Raw genomic sequence first — 15316 nt, forward strand, 5'->3', positions numbered from 1 at the left:
AAAAGGGGGGGTCATCTGTAAAATACTTACAGATACTTGCACAAATATCTCATCTTTAAAATGGTAATAACAATGTCCACCCCCTGGTGTTGCCATGAGGATAAAATGAAATAATAATTTTAAACTATTATTTAAAAGCTAGCTAATATTAGTATAAAACCTGCTGAGGTATGTAGTAAAGACATCAGCAATTTCATAATATATACATTGTAAAAGAGATTCTAAATCACTGTTTTCCAATTGTAGAAGTTGACTGAGAAGTAGCTTTATTTTTCTCGTAGAGAGCTCAGGGTTCTATCTCCTTTTGTGTTATTCATTCATTTTAGTTCTGCCTAACTCTCTCTGACTCCATATGGGGTTTTCTTGGTAAAGATGCTGTGGTAGCTGACCATTTCTTTCTCCAACTCATTTTACAGATGAAGAAACTGAGGCAAACAGGGTTAAGTGACTTGCCCAGAGTCACATAGCTAGTAAATGTCTGAAGTGGGATTTGAACTCAAGAATTTGAATCTTCCTGACCCCGTATTATTTCCACTGAAGAAAGAATGATCACCAATGATTGAACATCAAGGGCCATGGCGAATGATGAAGTAGATATTCCAGGATAAGACTTGACTACATAAATGTCACAAGTGACAAGATGTACACTTAAGCCTTTCTACTCTGGAAGGATCAAAAAAATGTGCCTTATTGGTTTAACCTTGGAGAAATTAGCATCATCCCCCCATCCCACTATGGGATACTGAAGTCAAACCACCAAAATGTCATTTGTGTTATTTCCTGGATATGGAAAAGATCTAATCTCTATTCATTTTTACTCACTTCTACAGTTAAAAAAATTTAAAAACACAAAACTATGGTTCTCCACACTTCACTGAACAGTAGCATCATTTTTTTTGTTCAAAAATGTAAAATTTTAGACACTGCAGACTCCAGAAATCTTTCATATAGTTTTGACAAAACAATAACCTAGATTTATTTTAGTAAGTATGCCTTCTTTTAGTTTTATAATAATATTTACTTTAAAAGGAATATTGTTTTCATTTATACATTACCTCACTTCAGAAAAATATGTCTGTGTTTTTTTTAAACCATTGATTTTGATGCCCAAAGATGTCTCTTGAGACATTATGTCAAATGTCAATGAACAGGCCATGGTTGCTTTGAATAGATTAGCCAAGAAAGTGATAATTTTAAAATTCATTAAACTCTTACTTTTTCCATCCTTCCCATAATTCTCAAGTGCTTGTACCCAAAGGTATCTGGCAACTTCAACCAAATTCATTGGAATTCATTCAGTAAAGATGGGACACACCTTCAAAATTCAGTATTTGCCTTCCCACATGGAAAGATGGTTTCAATCACAGTGGCATTTTCTGGTTCCAGAATTCAAACCCCAGAATTCCATTGGGTTTCTATAATTTCACTCAGTAATTTAAACGAAATTGCAGTTTTTTGAAAATGATAAGAAGAAGAGTGGCTGTTCCATTGATCTTTCTAGCACATGGAAGTTAAACTGTTTAAAAAGACTGAATTTTCAGCAATAGCTTATAAATTCAAGATAATCTAGTTCAATGGATCCTATTATAAGGTCTAGGCCTAAATTATTTCACTAAACAAAGATCTGTGGTCAGTTACAAGCAATGAGATCCACTGTATTCTTAAATATATACTTTTTATGGATTCTTTTGTTCTCAGTGCCCAAGTTCCTTCTCAGTATCATAAACCCTTGATTAACCAGAATCCAACTAACCCCAAACCATCAATTAACTGAATATTTTGTTGCAGCAAAAAGATTCGAATGAAATAAAGTTTACAATAGGAATTTCAAGGGGTAGGACAGATGGTAGGGGTATGGGAGATAGAAAAATAAAAAGAAAACATTGATATGTCTGATAGGTTTGGGAGCTAGTAGACACTGAAAACAATTCCCTCCATTATTTGTATTGACTGATTAGAACTGAATTTTATATTAATGATCTCTAAATGAATCTTTCTTAATGGAAATGGGATCCTAGATCTGGAGCTAGGAAAGATATTAGCCGAAGTCAGATAGTTCATCCTCTCTTTACAGATGAGATCCCGAGAGATAGCTTATTCAAGGTCACAGAGATTTGTTAAGTTAGGTCCCCACCCCAACTTCAGTGGTCCTTCCATTAAACTTGAATATATTCATTTATTTTGAATCTATTTCAGGACGAATTTCCCACCAGAGAAATAGGGAAATAGAAAGGGGAAGGTTTTGAAATTTTTATTATTTCCTTTTAATATTATTGATTCTTGATTTACTGGTCTGTTAATCACTCTGCCTAAATTCCTTCTTCTCTTCTAGAAAATGAGACTAATGAAATTTAATTTAATATGTATTAATTCAGTCCCTGTGATTTTAATTTTCATCTCAATTCTGATGATTCTCAAATCTCCCTATCCAACTTTAATCTCTCTACTGACCATCAGTCTCAAATCTCCAGGTGTCTTTCTGATACTTTTAAATGGATGGACATCTTAAACTCAGCACATCCACAACTGAATCCCATATCTTCTTCCCTAAATTCTCTTCTTTTGAAGCTTCCTTATTATTTCCAGAGGCACCACCATCCTTCCAGTTTTCCAGATTCACAACCCAGATAGCATCTTCAGCTCCTCAGCATCTTTCACCTCCATAACCAATCTGTTGCCAAGGTCTTTTGCAATATCTCTCAAAAGTGCCTTCATCTCTTCTTGTTGACACTGCCACCATATGGCAATGTGGGTACTCATCATCTCATAGCTAGGCAATTCCAATTACCTACTGATTACCCTGACAATTACAAGCCTCTCCCTCTCCCAGTTCGTTCTCTCTTCAAGCACCAGTGTCTTTTTTTCTTTAAAGCACAGGTCCAAACTTGTCACCTCCTCTTCCCCCTCAGTAAATTCTAGTGACTACCTCTGTTCTATAGTATTAATTACAACATTCTTTGTCATTCAAATCCATTACTAGTCTATGTCTCTTGACCTTTCCAATGTTCTTACAACTTACACTACTCCTTCATACTCTTCATTTCAGTGATGCTGATCTCATTCTTTCAAAACGAACTCTGCTCAGGGTACTTCCCATGAGTGACTCCCATGCACAGAATGCTCCCCATCATCTGTCTCCCAACTTCTTTGGCTTCCTTTATCTCCCAACTAAAATCCAACCTTCCACAAGAAGTCTTTCCTTTTTTATTGATATTTTATTTTTACAAATACATGTTATGAAAGTTTCTCCAACATTCACCCATATGCACATGTATATTTTTAAGTTAAAAATTTTCCTTCCACCCTCCCTTCCCACTCCCTTCTTTTCAGCAGTGAACAGTTATATGTATACATATTTATACATATGTATTTGTGATAGACATGTTTACAGATTAGTCATTTTCTTTATGAGGAATTAGGATTAAGGGAAAGAGATACAAAATAGATATTTTTATAAAGTGATCATCAGATTCTGAAGGGATTTTTGGTTTTGTTATATTTTGTTTTGTTTTGTTTTTCTTCCTCTGGATCAGAATAAGATGGTCCATAGCTGGTCTAATAGGGTTGTCCTAGCTCTCTGAACTGCTGAGAGGAGCCGCATCCATCAAGGTTCATCATCTCATAATATTGTTGATGATATATATACATTGTTCTTTTGCTTCTGCTCCATCAGTCAGCATCAGATCCTGTAATTCACTCCGTGTTTCTCTATAGTCTGACAATTTATGGTTTCTTATAGGAAAATAAAACACTATTATTCCATAATATTCATGTACCATAACTTCCCCAATTTATGGGCATTCCCTCAATTTCCAATTCTTTGCCATTACAAAAAGAGCTGCTATGAATATTTTGGAACATGTGGGACTTTTCTCATTTTTATGATTTCTTCTGGATATAGCTTAGAATTGGAATTGCTGGGTCAAAGGGTATGAACAGTTTTATTGCTCTTTGAGCATAATTCCATATTGCTCTCCAGAAAGATTGAATCCTTTTACAACTCTACTCACAATGCATTAATGTCCTAATCCTTCCACAACCTCTCCAACATTGACTCTTTTCCCTTTTTTTTCTCATCTTAGGCAATCTGATAGGTGTGAGGTACTACCTCAGAGTTCTTTTAATTTGAATTTCTTTGATCAAGTTTTAATTTCTTTAATTTAGTTTTAATTTCTTCAATTGACAATAGTCTATTCATATCCTTTGACCCTTTATCAATTGGGGAATGACTTGTAATCTTAAAAATTTGATGTAATGCTCTATATATTTTAGAAATGAGACCTTTATCAGAACTTCTAGCTGTGAAGTTTGTTTCCCACCTTTCTGCTTTCCTTTTAATTTTAGCAGCATTGATTTTATTAGTGCAAAACCTTTTTAATTTAATATAATCAAAATCATTCCTCTTTCTGTTTACAAAGTACTACACTTCTTGTTTGATCATAAATTTGTACCCTTTCCATCAATCTGATAGATAGGAGTATTTATTGGATTATTAATTTATTTATGGTATCACCCTTTTTGTCTAAATCCTGTAGCTATTTTGACCTTATTTTGCTATAGGGTGTGAGATGTGAGTCTATGCCTAATTTTTGACAAACAATTTTCCAGTACTCGCAACAATTTTTTGTCAAATGGTGAGTTCTTATCCCAGAAGCTAATGTCTTTGGGTTTGTCAAACAACAGTTTACTGGAGACATTTATTGCAGTTTTTTTTGAACCTGTCCTAATCCACTGATCCATTACTCTATTTCTTAACCAGTACCAGACAGTTTTGATGATTGCTGCTTTTTCATCAATTCCCTTGATATTCTTGAACTTTTGATGCTCCAGATGAATTTTATGACTATTTTTTCAAGCTTGGTAAAATAGTTCAGTAGTTTGAATGGTATGGCCCTGAATAAGTAATATAATATGAGTAGCATTGTCATTTTTTTATATTAGAAAGAAGTTTTTCCAAACACACTCAATTTTTATATCTCCTTTTGGTTAATTATTTCCTATTAATCCTTTTCATAGCTATTTCATAACTTATTTATTTCTTGTTTCCCACATTCAGTTGTGAATTCCTTGAGATTAGACATCTTTTGCCTTCCTTTGTATGTGCAGTCTTAGTACAATGCCAACCCATTAAAGCTTTGGGAAAACTAGAAGACTCAATAGATGGGCGCTAGGTCTAGATTCAGGAAGCCTAACCATTGTGAGTTCAAATCCACACTCAAACATTTACATCAATTTTCCTCAGTTTCCTCATTTGTAAAATGAGCTAGAGCAGTAAAGTCAAAACACTTCAGTATCTTTGCCAAGAACATACCAAATGGGGTCATGAAGAGACAAACAAAATAGATAATGAAAAAGCTACAACCATAACAAAAAGAAGCATTTATTGACTGCCTTACTGGTACCCACTCTTTATCAGATACTGTTCTATGAATCAAGTATCTGAAGACAGTGACAGAGCAACCAGGTAGCATATGTTTTACTAGAAGGACCTAGACTATAGAAAAAGGAAGGTAAAGCTTAAGGAGCAAAATAAGTACTGTCTTCAAATATTTTGAGGGTGATTGTGTGAAAGAAGCAGACAGATTCTGCTATCCCTAAGTACACAGAATAAAGACTGGAAGTTAGAGACAAAAGCCGCTTCTTATCAGTTAGAAATGGATGACAAGGCAAGGGACAGCTTCAGTAAATTCCCTGTCCCTAGAGGTGTTGATGATAATCTTCCAGAGAATACTTTTGAAAGACTTCATCTTCTAGGTAGGAGTTGAACAACATAAATTCCTTTCCAACTCTGTGGTTCTATGATTTTAGATCAGAGAAAGCCTAGTTCATCCATCGGATATCTCACAATTTAATTTAATTAACTGCCATTAAATGAAGAGAAGCTACAAGGAAACATGAATCACAAAGCCAGTCCCAGAAATAGGAATATTTGGACTCAAGTTCCAACTTATACTAGTTATGTGACAAAAACAAGCTCCTTACATTATGTTGCCTAAACCCCAAATGGCAGAAAAGGTGATGATTTGCTTTGGTAGAAAATATAAATATTAATAAGAGCATTCTCTTCCTCATAATGGTGTTATTGGTGATATATGAGAAAAGTACTTAATAAAACTTAAAGTGATATATAAATGTGAGTTATTTTTATTAAAGTTGATCTCATCAGGAATCTCCTATTCCAAAGAAATCACAGTTTCAGTCAAAAATATAATGCCAAATACTTTAATATTTTTAGTTAATAAGTATTTGTGTCAGATACTGGGGATGACAATCTAAGCAGGAAAAAATCAACCCTTGACCTATTATGTACTTTAAATTCTAATGGGAAAAGATAAAAAATAAAAGGAGCTGAATTGTGAGGAAGAGAAGAGAGAGCAGATAGCATGAGAGAAGAGAGAGAGAGAGAGAGAAGCAGGGTGGCAAAGTTCAGAGAGACAGAAGTAGAGTTAATAGAACTATATAGGTGTTTTTCTCCCTTGGGAATTTTATAATTATGAACTGATGTGATGCTTTCTCTGTTATACTTCATACATGTAGGAATCATCTGACATTAGTCAAATGAGATAGTCATGCTGTTTTCTTGAGAAACATATTTTATTGAGCCAATTTTTGCAGCTATGTTTGGCTTTAACTTCGTGATTTCTAAGAGAGAAAAGATGTAAGTAATTATAAAGCCCCCATGGGTGCTCCTCTCATCAAAGTCCTTTCAGTAATTCCAAAAGAAATTCTGTGTGAGAGAAAAAGTCTATTTGAAGAGGAGAATGAGGAGAAGGAAGAAGAGGAGGAAAGGGGAGGAGAAGGAGAAAGAGAAGGTGAAAGAAAATGGAGAGGAGGAGGGTAGGGGAGAAGAAGAAGAAGAAGAAGAAGGAGAAGAAGAAGAAGAAGAAGAAGAAGAAGAAGAAGAAGAAGAAGAAGAAGAAGAAGAAGAAGAAGAAGAAGAAACAAAGAATGAAACATAGAGAAACAAAAGACAGTAAGAAGAGAAAGGGGGAAGGTGAGAAGAGAAAGGAGGAGAAGAAAAAGGAAAAGGAGAAGAATAATTAGAAAAAGAAGGTTTAGAGAAAGGAGAAGAGAATTAGCAAAAGGAGAAGAAGGAGGAGGAGGAGATGTTTTGTGTGTATGTGTGTGTGTGTGTTTGAGAGAGAGGGAGAGAGAGAGAGAGAGAGAGAGAGAGAGAGAGAGAGAGAGAGAGAGAGAGAGAGAGAGAGAGAGAGAGAACAATGTTATAACTTAGAAAGTCAGATTTTTCTCAATTTTTCAAAGAAAAAGTTTGACCAATGATGAATGTTGCCTTCAGTGAACATAAAGAAAAATGATTTTTCATTCATTCATTTATTCAAAAAGTATCTCTGAGACTGACTTAATAATGAGTTGAAAATTGATTTTCAACAATTGTAAAAAGGCAGTTCTGTGTGGTAAGAAAAGCATAAGCCAGAGTGTAGAGCAAGTAGAATAGTAGCAAAGATATTCTGCTGAAAAGTTCAAACAGATCTCCTGGGGACAAGACTGCAGGGTTGGTTGCATTGATCCAAAGAGAACTAAATTGGAGGCAGGACCTCTGAGTTCAGGATTCCGCAAGGCTGCTATTTCTTGCTGTATGCCTGGGCTTTTATATTTCTGATGCCTTGATTTACTTCTTGTCAATTGTGGGGATTAGACTGGGTAAATAGTTAAGATCTCTACCGATTTGAACATTCTATGATTTAGGACCTAAATATCATTCATAAGACGTTTTTTAAACTAATAACCCAGAAAACCCAAACACTTCAATTACTGACCCTTCAGAAAAGGGATTTAGAAAGGGATTCTTCAGTCTGTGTCAAAGTTTCAGGCAGTAGGAAAATTTGGATGGGGAAAAATACATTTTTCCCCACTAACTTCTAACTGAAATTTAGCATTTCCTTCAATATATTTATATAGTATTCTGAAAAGAGATTCATCACTACATTGATAAAAGTGTCCATGATCCACAAAAAATATGATTAAGATTCCCATCTCTATGCAAAGTCATAACTAGAGTAAGTATACAGACTTTATATCATTCTAGTGATATTTGTCCTTCATTCTTTTTTTTTTTTGCAAGGCAAATGGGGTTAAAGTGGCTTGCCCAAGGCCACACAGCTAGGTAATCATTAAGTGTCTGAGACCGGATTTGAACCCAGGTACTCTGGACTCCAGGGCTGGTGCTTTATCCACTGTGCCACCTAGCTGCCCCTTGTCATTCATTCTTGAAGAAGGCCACAACATCATGGAGGTGATGCCAGGACAAGCACGTGAATTGGATTTGAGTGAGGGGAGGTAGTGCTAAGTCAACAGCCTCACTTCTCCAGAGCCATCAGGGTCCAGTGAACAATTATAAATCAGGATGACTGCAGATGGCCCTGTATGTGAAGCAACTAATGTTAAGTGATTTGCCAAAGGTCACACAGCTAGCGTCAAGTGTCTGTTGCAGGATTCCAAGTCCTGTCTCCTTGACTCCAAGGTCAGGGCTCTATCCACTATACCACCTAGCTGCCCTACAATTCTAGTGAATTGAACGGGCACTGCTTAGATTTTTTGTGTTCTACTTTTATTCCAGAACGTTTCAATCAAGCATGTGGAGACTTCCTTGGGCAGAATGGTCAGTTGAAAACAATTTCTCCCAACAAGCTTGAAGGTAACTGAAGCTGCCATTGCAGAATGCTTAGACGTCAAGGTCATCCTGCATCCTGGACCATTGCCAGGCGTCTTGACTTTTGTCTTGCCACTGGACTTAGGTGATAATGGAAGGGCCAACTATGCCTTGATAAAATCTGATTCACACACAAGTTAACACCATCTGAAATGTGATTTGGTCTTTTTGAAAATAAAGTATGAACAACATTCTCAAATTAGTAACTGCATCTTCAGCTTCAGGAGGATCCTCTTATTTACTGATGATGCAAGATACCCATGGTATCTTTAAAAAGGCTTCCTCACCTTGGACCATAAATCATATGATCCTCCCTATTTCCAAATTGCATGTAAATCATGTGGTGTATGAATTGGGCTTCTCTATCTTCCTACTACTTCAAACAATCGACATTCAATCAATCAACATTTATTTAGTACCTACTGTTTGTCAGGCACTGTGCAATGTGCTGGAGACAAAAAGAGGCAAGAAGCTTACAATCTCGTAGAATAGCCTTAATCCCAAACACCAAAATAATTGAATATTACTCTAGCTCCTGATGTGTCTATGATCCATTTGAAATTTTACTAAAGTACCTGAAAACTCTTTATGAAATAAAAATAATATATTCTTTAAATTCTCTATTCTGACAATAGCCATCATTCATGGATCATACAATATTATCAAATTAAAAATTCACCTGCAATATATGAGTAAACAAAATTTCCCATATTTACTGAATTTTGAGTCCCATCTGTAGTTACCTTGACAGTACCAGAACAAATGATTATATAGACCTTATATGACCTGCAAGCATTTCTATAAGTTTTGCTTGTTATTTAGTTGTTTGGGGTTCATTATGGAGTAGTTAGGAAGAAACTAACATAAATTGTGACTATAATTGATCCCTTATGAAATTCATATTTTGGTCCAAATTTGGTTCAAAATATTCAGCATTGGAATGAAAGAAAAAATTCAACACTGAAAATTAGGTGGGTCAGTGAATAGAGCATAAGGCCTAGAAATCAGGAATATTTGAATTTAATTCTGTCACTTACTAACACTAACAAAGACACTGGACAAGTCAATTTATCCTGTTTGCCTCAGTTTCCTCATCTGTAAAACGAGTTGGAACAGTTTGAAATACTGAACAAGTGACTTAACCTTCTTTGTCTCAGTTTCTTCATCTGTAAAAAAATTGTAAACCACTCCAATATCTCCAGTAAGAAAACCCCAACAGGTCACAAAGAGTTTTATACAACTGAAATGTCAAAACAGCAAGAAATTAGAAAGGAAATAAAAGAGGTAAGCTCAAAATCTCTAGAACGGGGCTTCTGAATGAAGCTTTACTATGCCCTTGAGACTCTTAGAAGCATGGGGAAACCTATGAATCCCTCCTTAGATTCATTGTTGTAAATTCATCAAGTAAAATCCAAAGGAGATTTTTTTTCTTTTTTGTATTTAAGACAATGGGGTTAAGTGACTTGCCCAAGGTCACACAGCTAGGCAATTATTAAGTGTCTGAGGTCGGATTTGAACTCAGGTGCTCCTGACTCCAGGGCTGGTGTTCTATCCACTGTGCCACTCAGCTGTCCCAGGAGACAATTTTTTTAAAGGCAATTGTCATTTTTTTTAAATGCAGGTCTGTGGGCCTCAGATTAAGAACCCCTGAGAATTTCTGTATGATATGTTTAGCATTATAATACAATGCTTGCAAAATCACTGGGAAAGAGAGAATCTGCTTTACTTTATAATCACAGACTAAAGCATGAATATCTCCTTTTAATTATCCCAATGTGTACCTGTGTGAAAAGTGTTGGCTTTTGAACTAAAATGGTCTGTAAAACTTTAAAAATACACAAAAGGCAATATCTAAGAGACCTTAGGGAGGAAATAAAAAGAGGAAGGACAATTCAGCTAGAGTTCATAAAAAATGAAAATTCTAATGAAAAAGAAATTTCCTGTGACTGTCCCCAAATATGAGAGAACATCTGGAGTTCTACAAGTAATGAGATATGCCTACACTTCAGAGAACAAAAGCACTTTCTTGTACTTCAGGAAATAGTAAATAAAAGGTTTATGCAGCCAGATGTTGCTCTGCACATCCCCCTATTCTTCCCACATCCTGGTCTGACAGGTGGGACTTTGTTTTCTTTGAGGATACTTGTCCAAAGTCCAGTTAAGCTCTCTGATGGACACACAGAGCTTTGTTTGTTGGGAGATACAAATGACCTTGACACAGAAAGACAATTCGGACAGGAAAGCTTTGGGAGAATGAGTGTTTCAATCTCTAATCATCTGACTTATAATCAACCCTGAGAGAGTGTTGTCTACTAAAGTCATAATTAAGACCATGTTTTTAAAAAAAAGGACCAATAGACCTCCTGCTGTCTCAAAAGCAACCAACACCCATTTCCTGCCTTGCTTCTCTGGGGAAAAAATTCTGTTTAAAAACTAGATTCAAACCTAGAAATCTAGCAAATAACAAGGACCACCAAACGAAAGGTTCTTTTTAAAAATTAAATTTATTTTTTTAATTCACAAAAGTTATTTTCTCTCTTTCCCATGGAAAAATAGAGAAAAGAATGAAAAAAGTGAATACAAACCCTTATATAATAAAAATGAATAGTCAAGCAAAACAAATTCTCACATTGACGAGGTCCCAAAAATATCTCAATTTATCCATGTTTGTGTCCTATACATTGTACCCATCTCCCAATAGAGAGGTGATGAACTCATTCCATATATCTCCATCCTGTACAATTCATCCACCTCCCAATAAAGGGGTGATGAACTTATTCTATACATCTGCATCCTGTACAACTTCCCCACCTCCAAAAAGAGGGGTGATGAACTCGTTCTATATATATCTGTATCCTGTACAACCTACCCACCTCCCAAAAGAGGGGTGATATCAGTCCTATATATCTGCACCCTGTGCAGATATGTACTAACTACTTCCAAATAAAGAGAGGGATGATGAACTCAGTCAATACATCTGCATCCTGTACAACCTACCTACCTCCAAATAGAGGGGGTGATGAACTCAATCTATACATCTACATCCTGAATCTATCACTTCTCCATCTGAAGGTGGGTAGCCTGTCTCATTATGTGTCTTCCTGAATCTTGGTTGTCATTGTATTGATCAGAGTTCTTAAATTTTTTAAAGTTCCTTGGTTTCACAATGCTGTCTATTGCATAAATTTTTATTTGGTTCTGTTAGCTTCATTCTGTATCAGTTAATATGATAAAACAAGGATTCTTAACCTTTTTGGTACTGAGGACCTCTCTGAAAGTATGGTGAAACTCATGAATCTCTGTTTTTAAATGTTTAAAATAAAAAAAAATAGTATTACAAAGAAAACCAATCATATAGACATAGTTTTCAAAACATACATATGTGTAAATATTCAAAATATATTTGTTCTTCCTTCTCACTTTAAGCTTGAGAATGCCTACAGTAGATTTACTTTCAGTTTAGGTCATACTCAATTATTTCTTCTCTCAGTAAGTTGGCCAGCTAACTAAGCATCATGGCTTGACTGAAAAAAAAATGATTTTGAAACCAGAAAATTCTGCATTCAAGTCGCAACTGGTGCATAATGACTGTGTGAAGACAGGTTAAGTCACTTAGGCCATCTCCCTAAAAGCAGGTACAAATTCCTCCCCAGATTTTCCCTGGACCTTTGAAATCCTAAGTCTAGCTTTTATTCTTTTCAAATGTGTAGAGAGGAGATTAAAGATGAAAATTCCCTTTTCCCTGGTCTCCTTTTCTCCCCACAGTAGTCTTCAATTCTCTAGCCCAAATACACATCGGATTCCCCTTTTACATGATAGTCCATCTAATACTTAGATACACAATAAACGTTCCTTTTAAGTTTTCCTATTTTCAGGATAATTACTCTAATACTATCATTTGACCCTTCAAATGATTGTGAGTCTCATTATCCCTTCTGGGATCTCTTCAGCTTGTCAAAACAATTCTTGAAATCTGGTACCCAGTAATAAATACAGGATCTCAGTGGTGAGCTGATCATGGTAGAGATTTGAAGAGAATACTGATGTTGGAGTTAGAAGATTTGACTTTAAATTCCTCCTCTCGTCATACATTGGGTGACTCCCTTATCCTTTATGGATCTCAGTTTCCTCCTTTGTGAAAAGCAGAAGTTATACTTTGTAGTCTCTGAAGAACTTCCAGTTTTAGATCTATGAGTCCATGAACCCCCCTTTCCCTGAGCACTACACCTCTCTTAATGAAACTCATGATTTCACTAGTGCAGATTTTCTATAGGAGCTTACAAGACACTAAATTATACAGTTCTCTTCCCTGTTGTCTACTTATGTATTCATCTGGTATAGATAGTTGATTTATTTTTAATCAAAAGTTGGATTTCACATTTTATTCCTATTAAATTTTATCTTTATCATAATTACCTGCATAGATATTTTTACACTGAATCTATCATTTAACATATTAGCTATAGCTTCCAGATTTATGTCTTCTATATTAGTTCAAATTAAGTTAAAAAAAACCTTACCTCTAAATCTATAATCTGTTACTCCCACCCAAAAGTGTGCAATTCCTTGTGGACTGTGATTGGTTGGGTTAGAGTTAGTACACAAGTAAGTCAAAACAAAATGGAATGAGGAAAATAGCCTCTCCTTAGTATATGGTACAATATTCTCAGTCAGCTGCCAATCTTTGTCTTGACTTAGCAAGTTTGCTTCTGGAAATGTGTAACAGAGCGGTCTTTCTTCTCTCTTATTTAGACCATGCACAACTATTTTCTGATTCCCATTTACTCGTTGATGTTGCTAAGACGTTTGATTGCATGATGAATTAAAACCAAGTTTAATATATTTCTCTCTATTCAATGTTGGTGAGCATGGTAGCACTACCGAACTGATTCCTCCTTATGTTAGTTTACTGATGCTGAAAGATCTATTAATGGCCCTTTAGATCTCCCAATCATTTTGTGAGTCCAGAAACCAACTTGCAAGGAATTGAGGAATGAATTGCAAGAAATGACTGATCATCCTGAATTAAAATCTGGACCTAGACTCTTTCTAGATGTATGAAACTGGAAAAGTCACTTAACCCTGTTTGCCTCAGTTTTCTCATCTGTAAAATGAGTTGGAGAAGGAGATGGAAAAGTCTAGTATTTTTGTGAAACAAAAACAAAAAACCTAAATGAGGTCATGAAGAGCTGAACATGAACAACAACAAAAGAATTCCACAATAAGTTATGGGTCAACATCCTAAAAGAAACCTTTCCATTTTTAAAAAAAAATTGGCAATATTTTCTCTTTACTCTTTGAGTGATTGTACATTCACCCTATATTTTCAGAATTCATTAACTGCCTATTAAATGACCTCATTTCAATGACTCTTTACTATTGAATGATTTTATTTACCTGGACCTAGTCATTTGAGCTTATTGAGAGGAATTAGCTACTTTTTTGCTATATCTCTGTTTCTTGAATTTTAATTCCCTGGTAGTTGAGGATTTTTGTTCCATTTCCATATACTGAGGATTTGGGTTCTAATATATTTCCATAATACCATAAAGTGAACAATAATTTCCATTAGCTGCAAAACAAAAAAGAAAAACTTTAAGATTAATCAACTTCAAGTCAAATTACATCCCTACCTTCTTTTTTCAACTCCTCTTATAGTTCAGGTACTATTTTTTGTCTCTAATTCTCTGATAAGTAATAATTTATTTATAGCAATCAATCGAGAGGAATCAGGTTTCCTCTGCTAGGCAGGAAACCTTTCTTTAAGTGAAAGAGCTGGTTTCCCCAAGATTCACTAGCTCATATCTAAGATAAACATTTGAGGGTGGTACCATACTGAGCAAGGAAATACTTGGCTGACCTGGAAAGTCCAAGGGAATAGAGTATGTAGAAATAATTGCTAAGGAGTGATGGCAGTATGGAATCTTAGACAAACTCTTGACAAATTTGGACAAAATAACACATGAACTTAGAAATTTACCTTTGAATCTTAGCTCCATCATTCTCAATCTGTGTGATTTGGGATGATTCGGTGTGTTTCCCTGTGCTGTTTTCCTCATTTATAATATAGAAGGAGTAAAAGTTTCAATCTCTAAAATTCCTTCTGATTCTAATATCTCATGTCTCTTAATCTACTCTTCAGATACTTTGATTTTAGAATGCTGAAGATATTTGTCTGATACCCAAGAGAATATGAAAAAGGTAAGACTGCTAGGATAATTTGATGAAGAAACATAAAACAGTCCATAAGAAGTTTCATTCTGATTTGTATTTGTCTTTTGATTTGATTGCCACATACATGTGTGGGTCCATGCACAGACCTATATAATATATGCATGCTTACATATATATGTCCCCATATTCATAGGTATTATGTGGGTATATCTATATTTAAGAAAGGTGCTGATATATTTTAAGTGGGATGATTTAGGGATTTAGTCAGAAAGAAATTGGAGAATAGAGGAACTAATATCAGAGAGATTGTAGCAGTTATCCAGAAAACAAAGGATTATAGTTTGATGTAAAGATTCGAGTTAGAAATTCACAATTGATCAATAAGGGCCTCGTTATTAATTTTTTATTTAATAATTGAAAGTAGTGAAATTTTCTGGGGGAAGCTTCAAAAATAAACCAGTAGGAGGTATG

This window comes from Macrotis lagotis, chromosome 2, assembly GCF_037893015.1.
Source record: "Macrotis lagotis isolate mMagLag1 chromosome 2, bilby.v1.9.chrom.fasta, whole genome shotgun sequence".
Classification (NCBI taxonomy): Eukaryota; Metazoa; Chordata; class Mammalia; order Peramelemorphia; family Peramelidae; genus Macrotis; species Macrotis lagotis.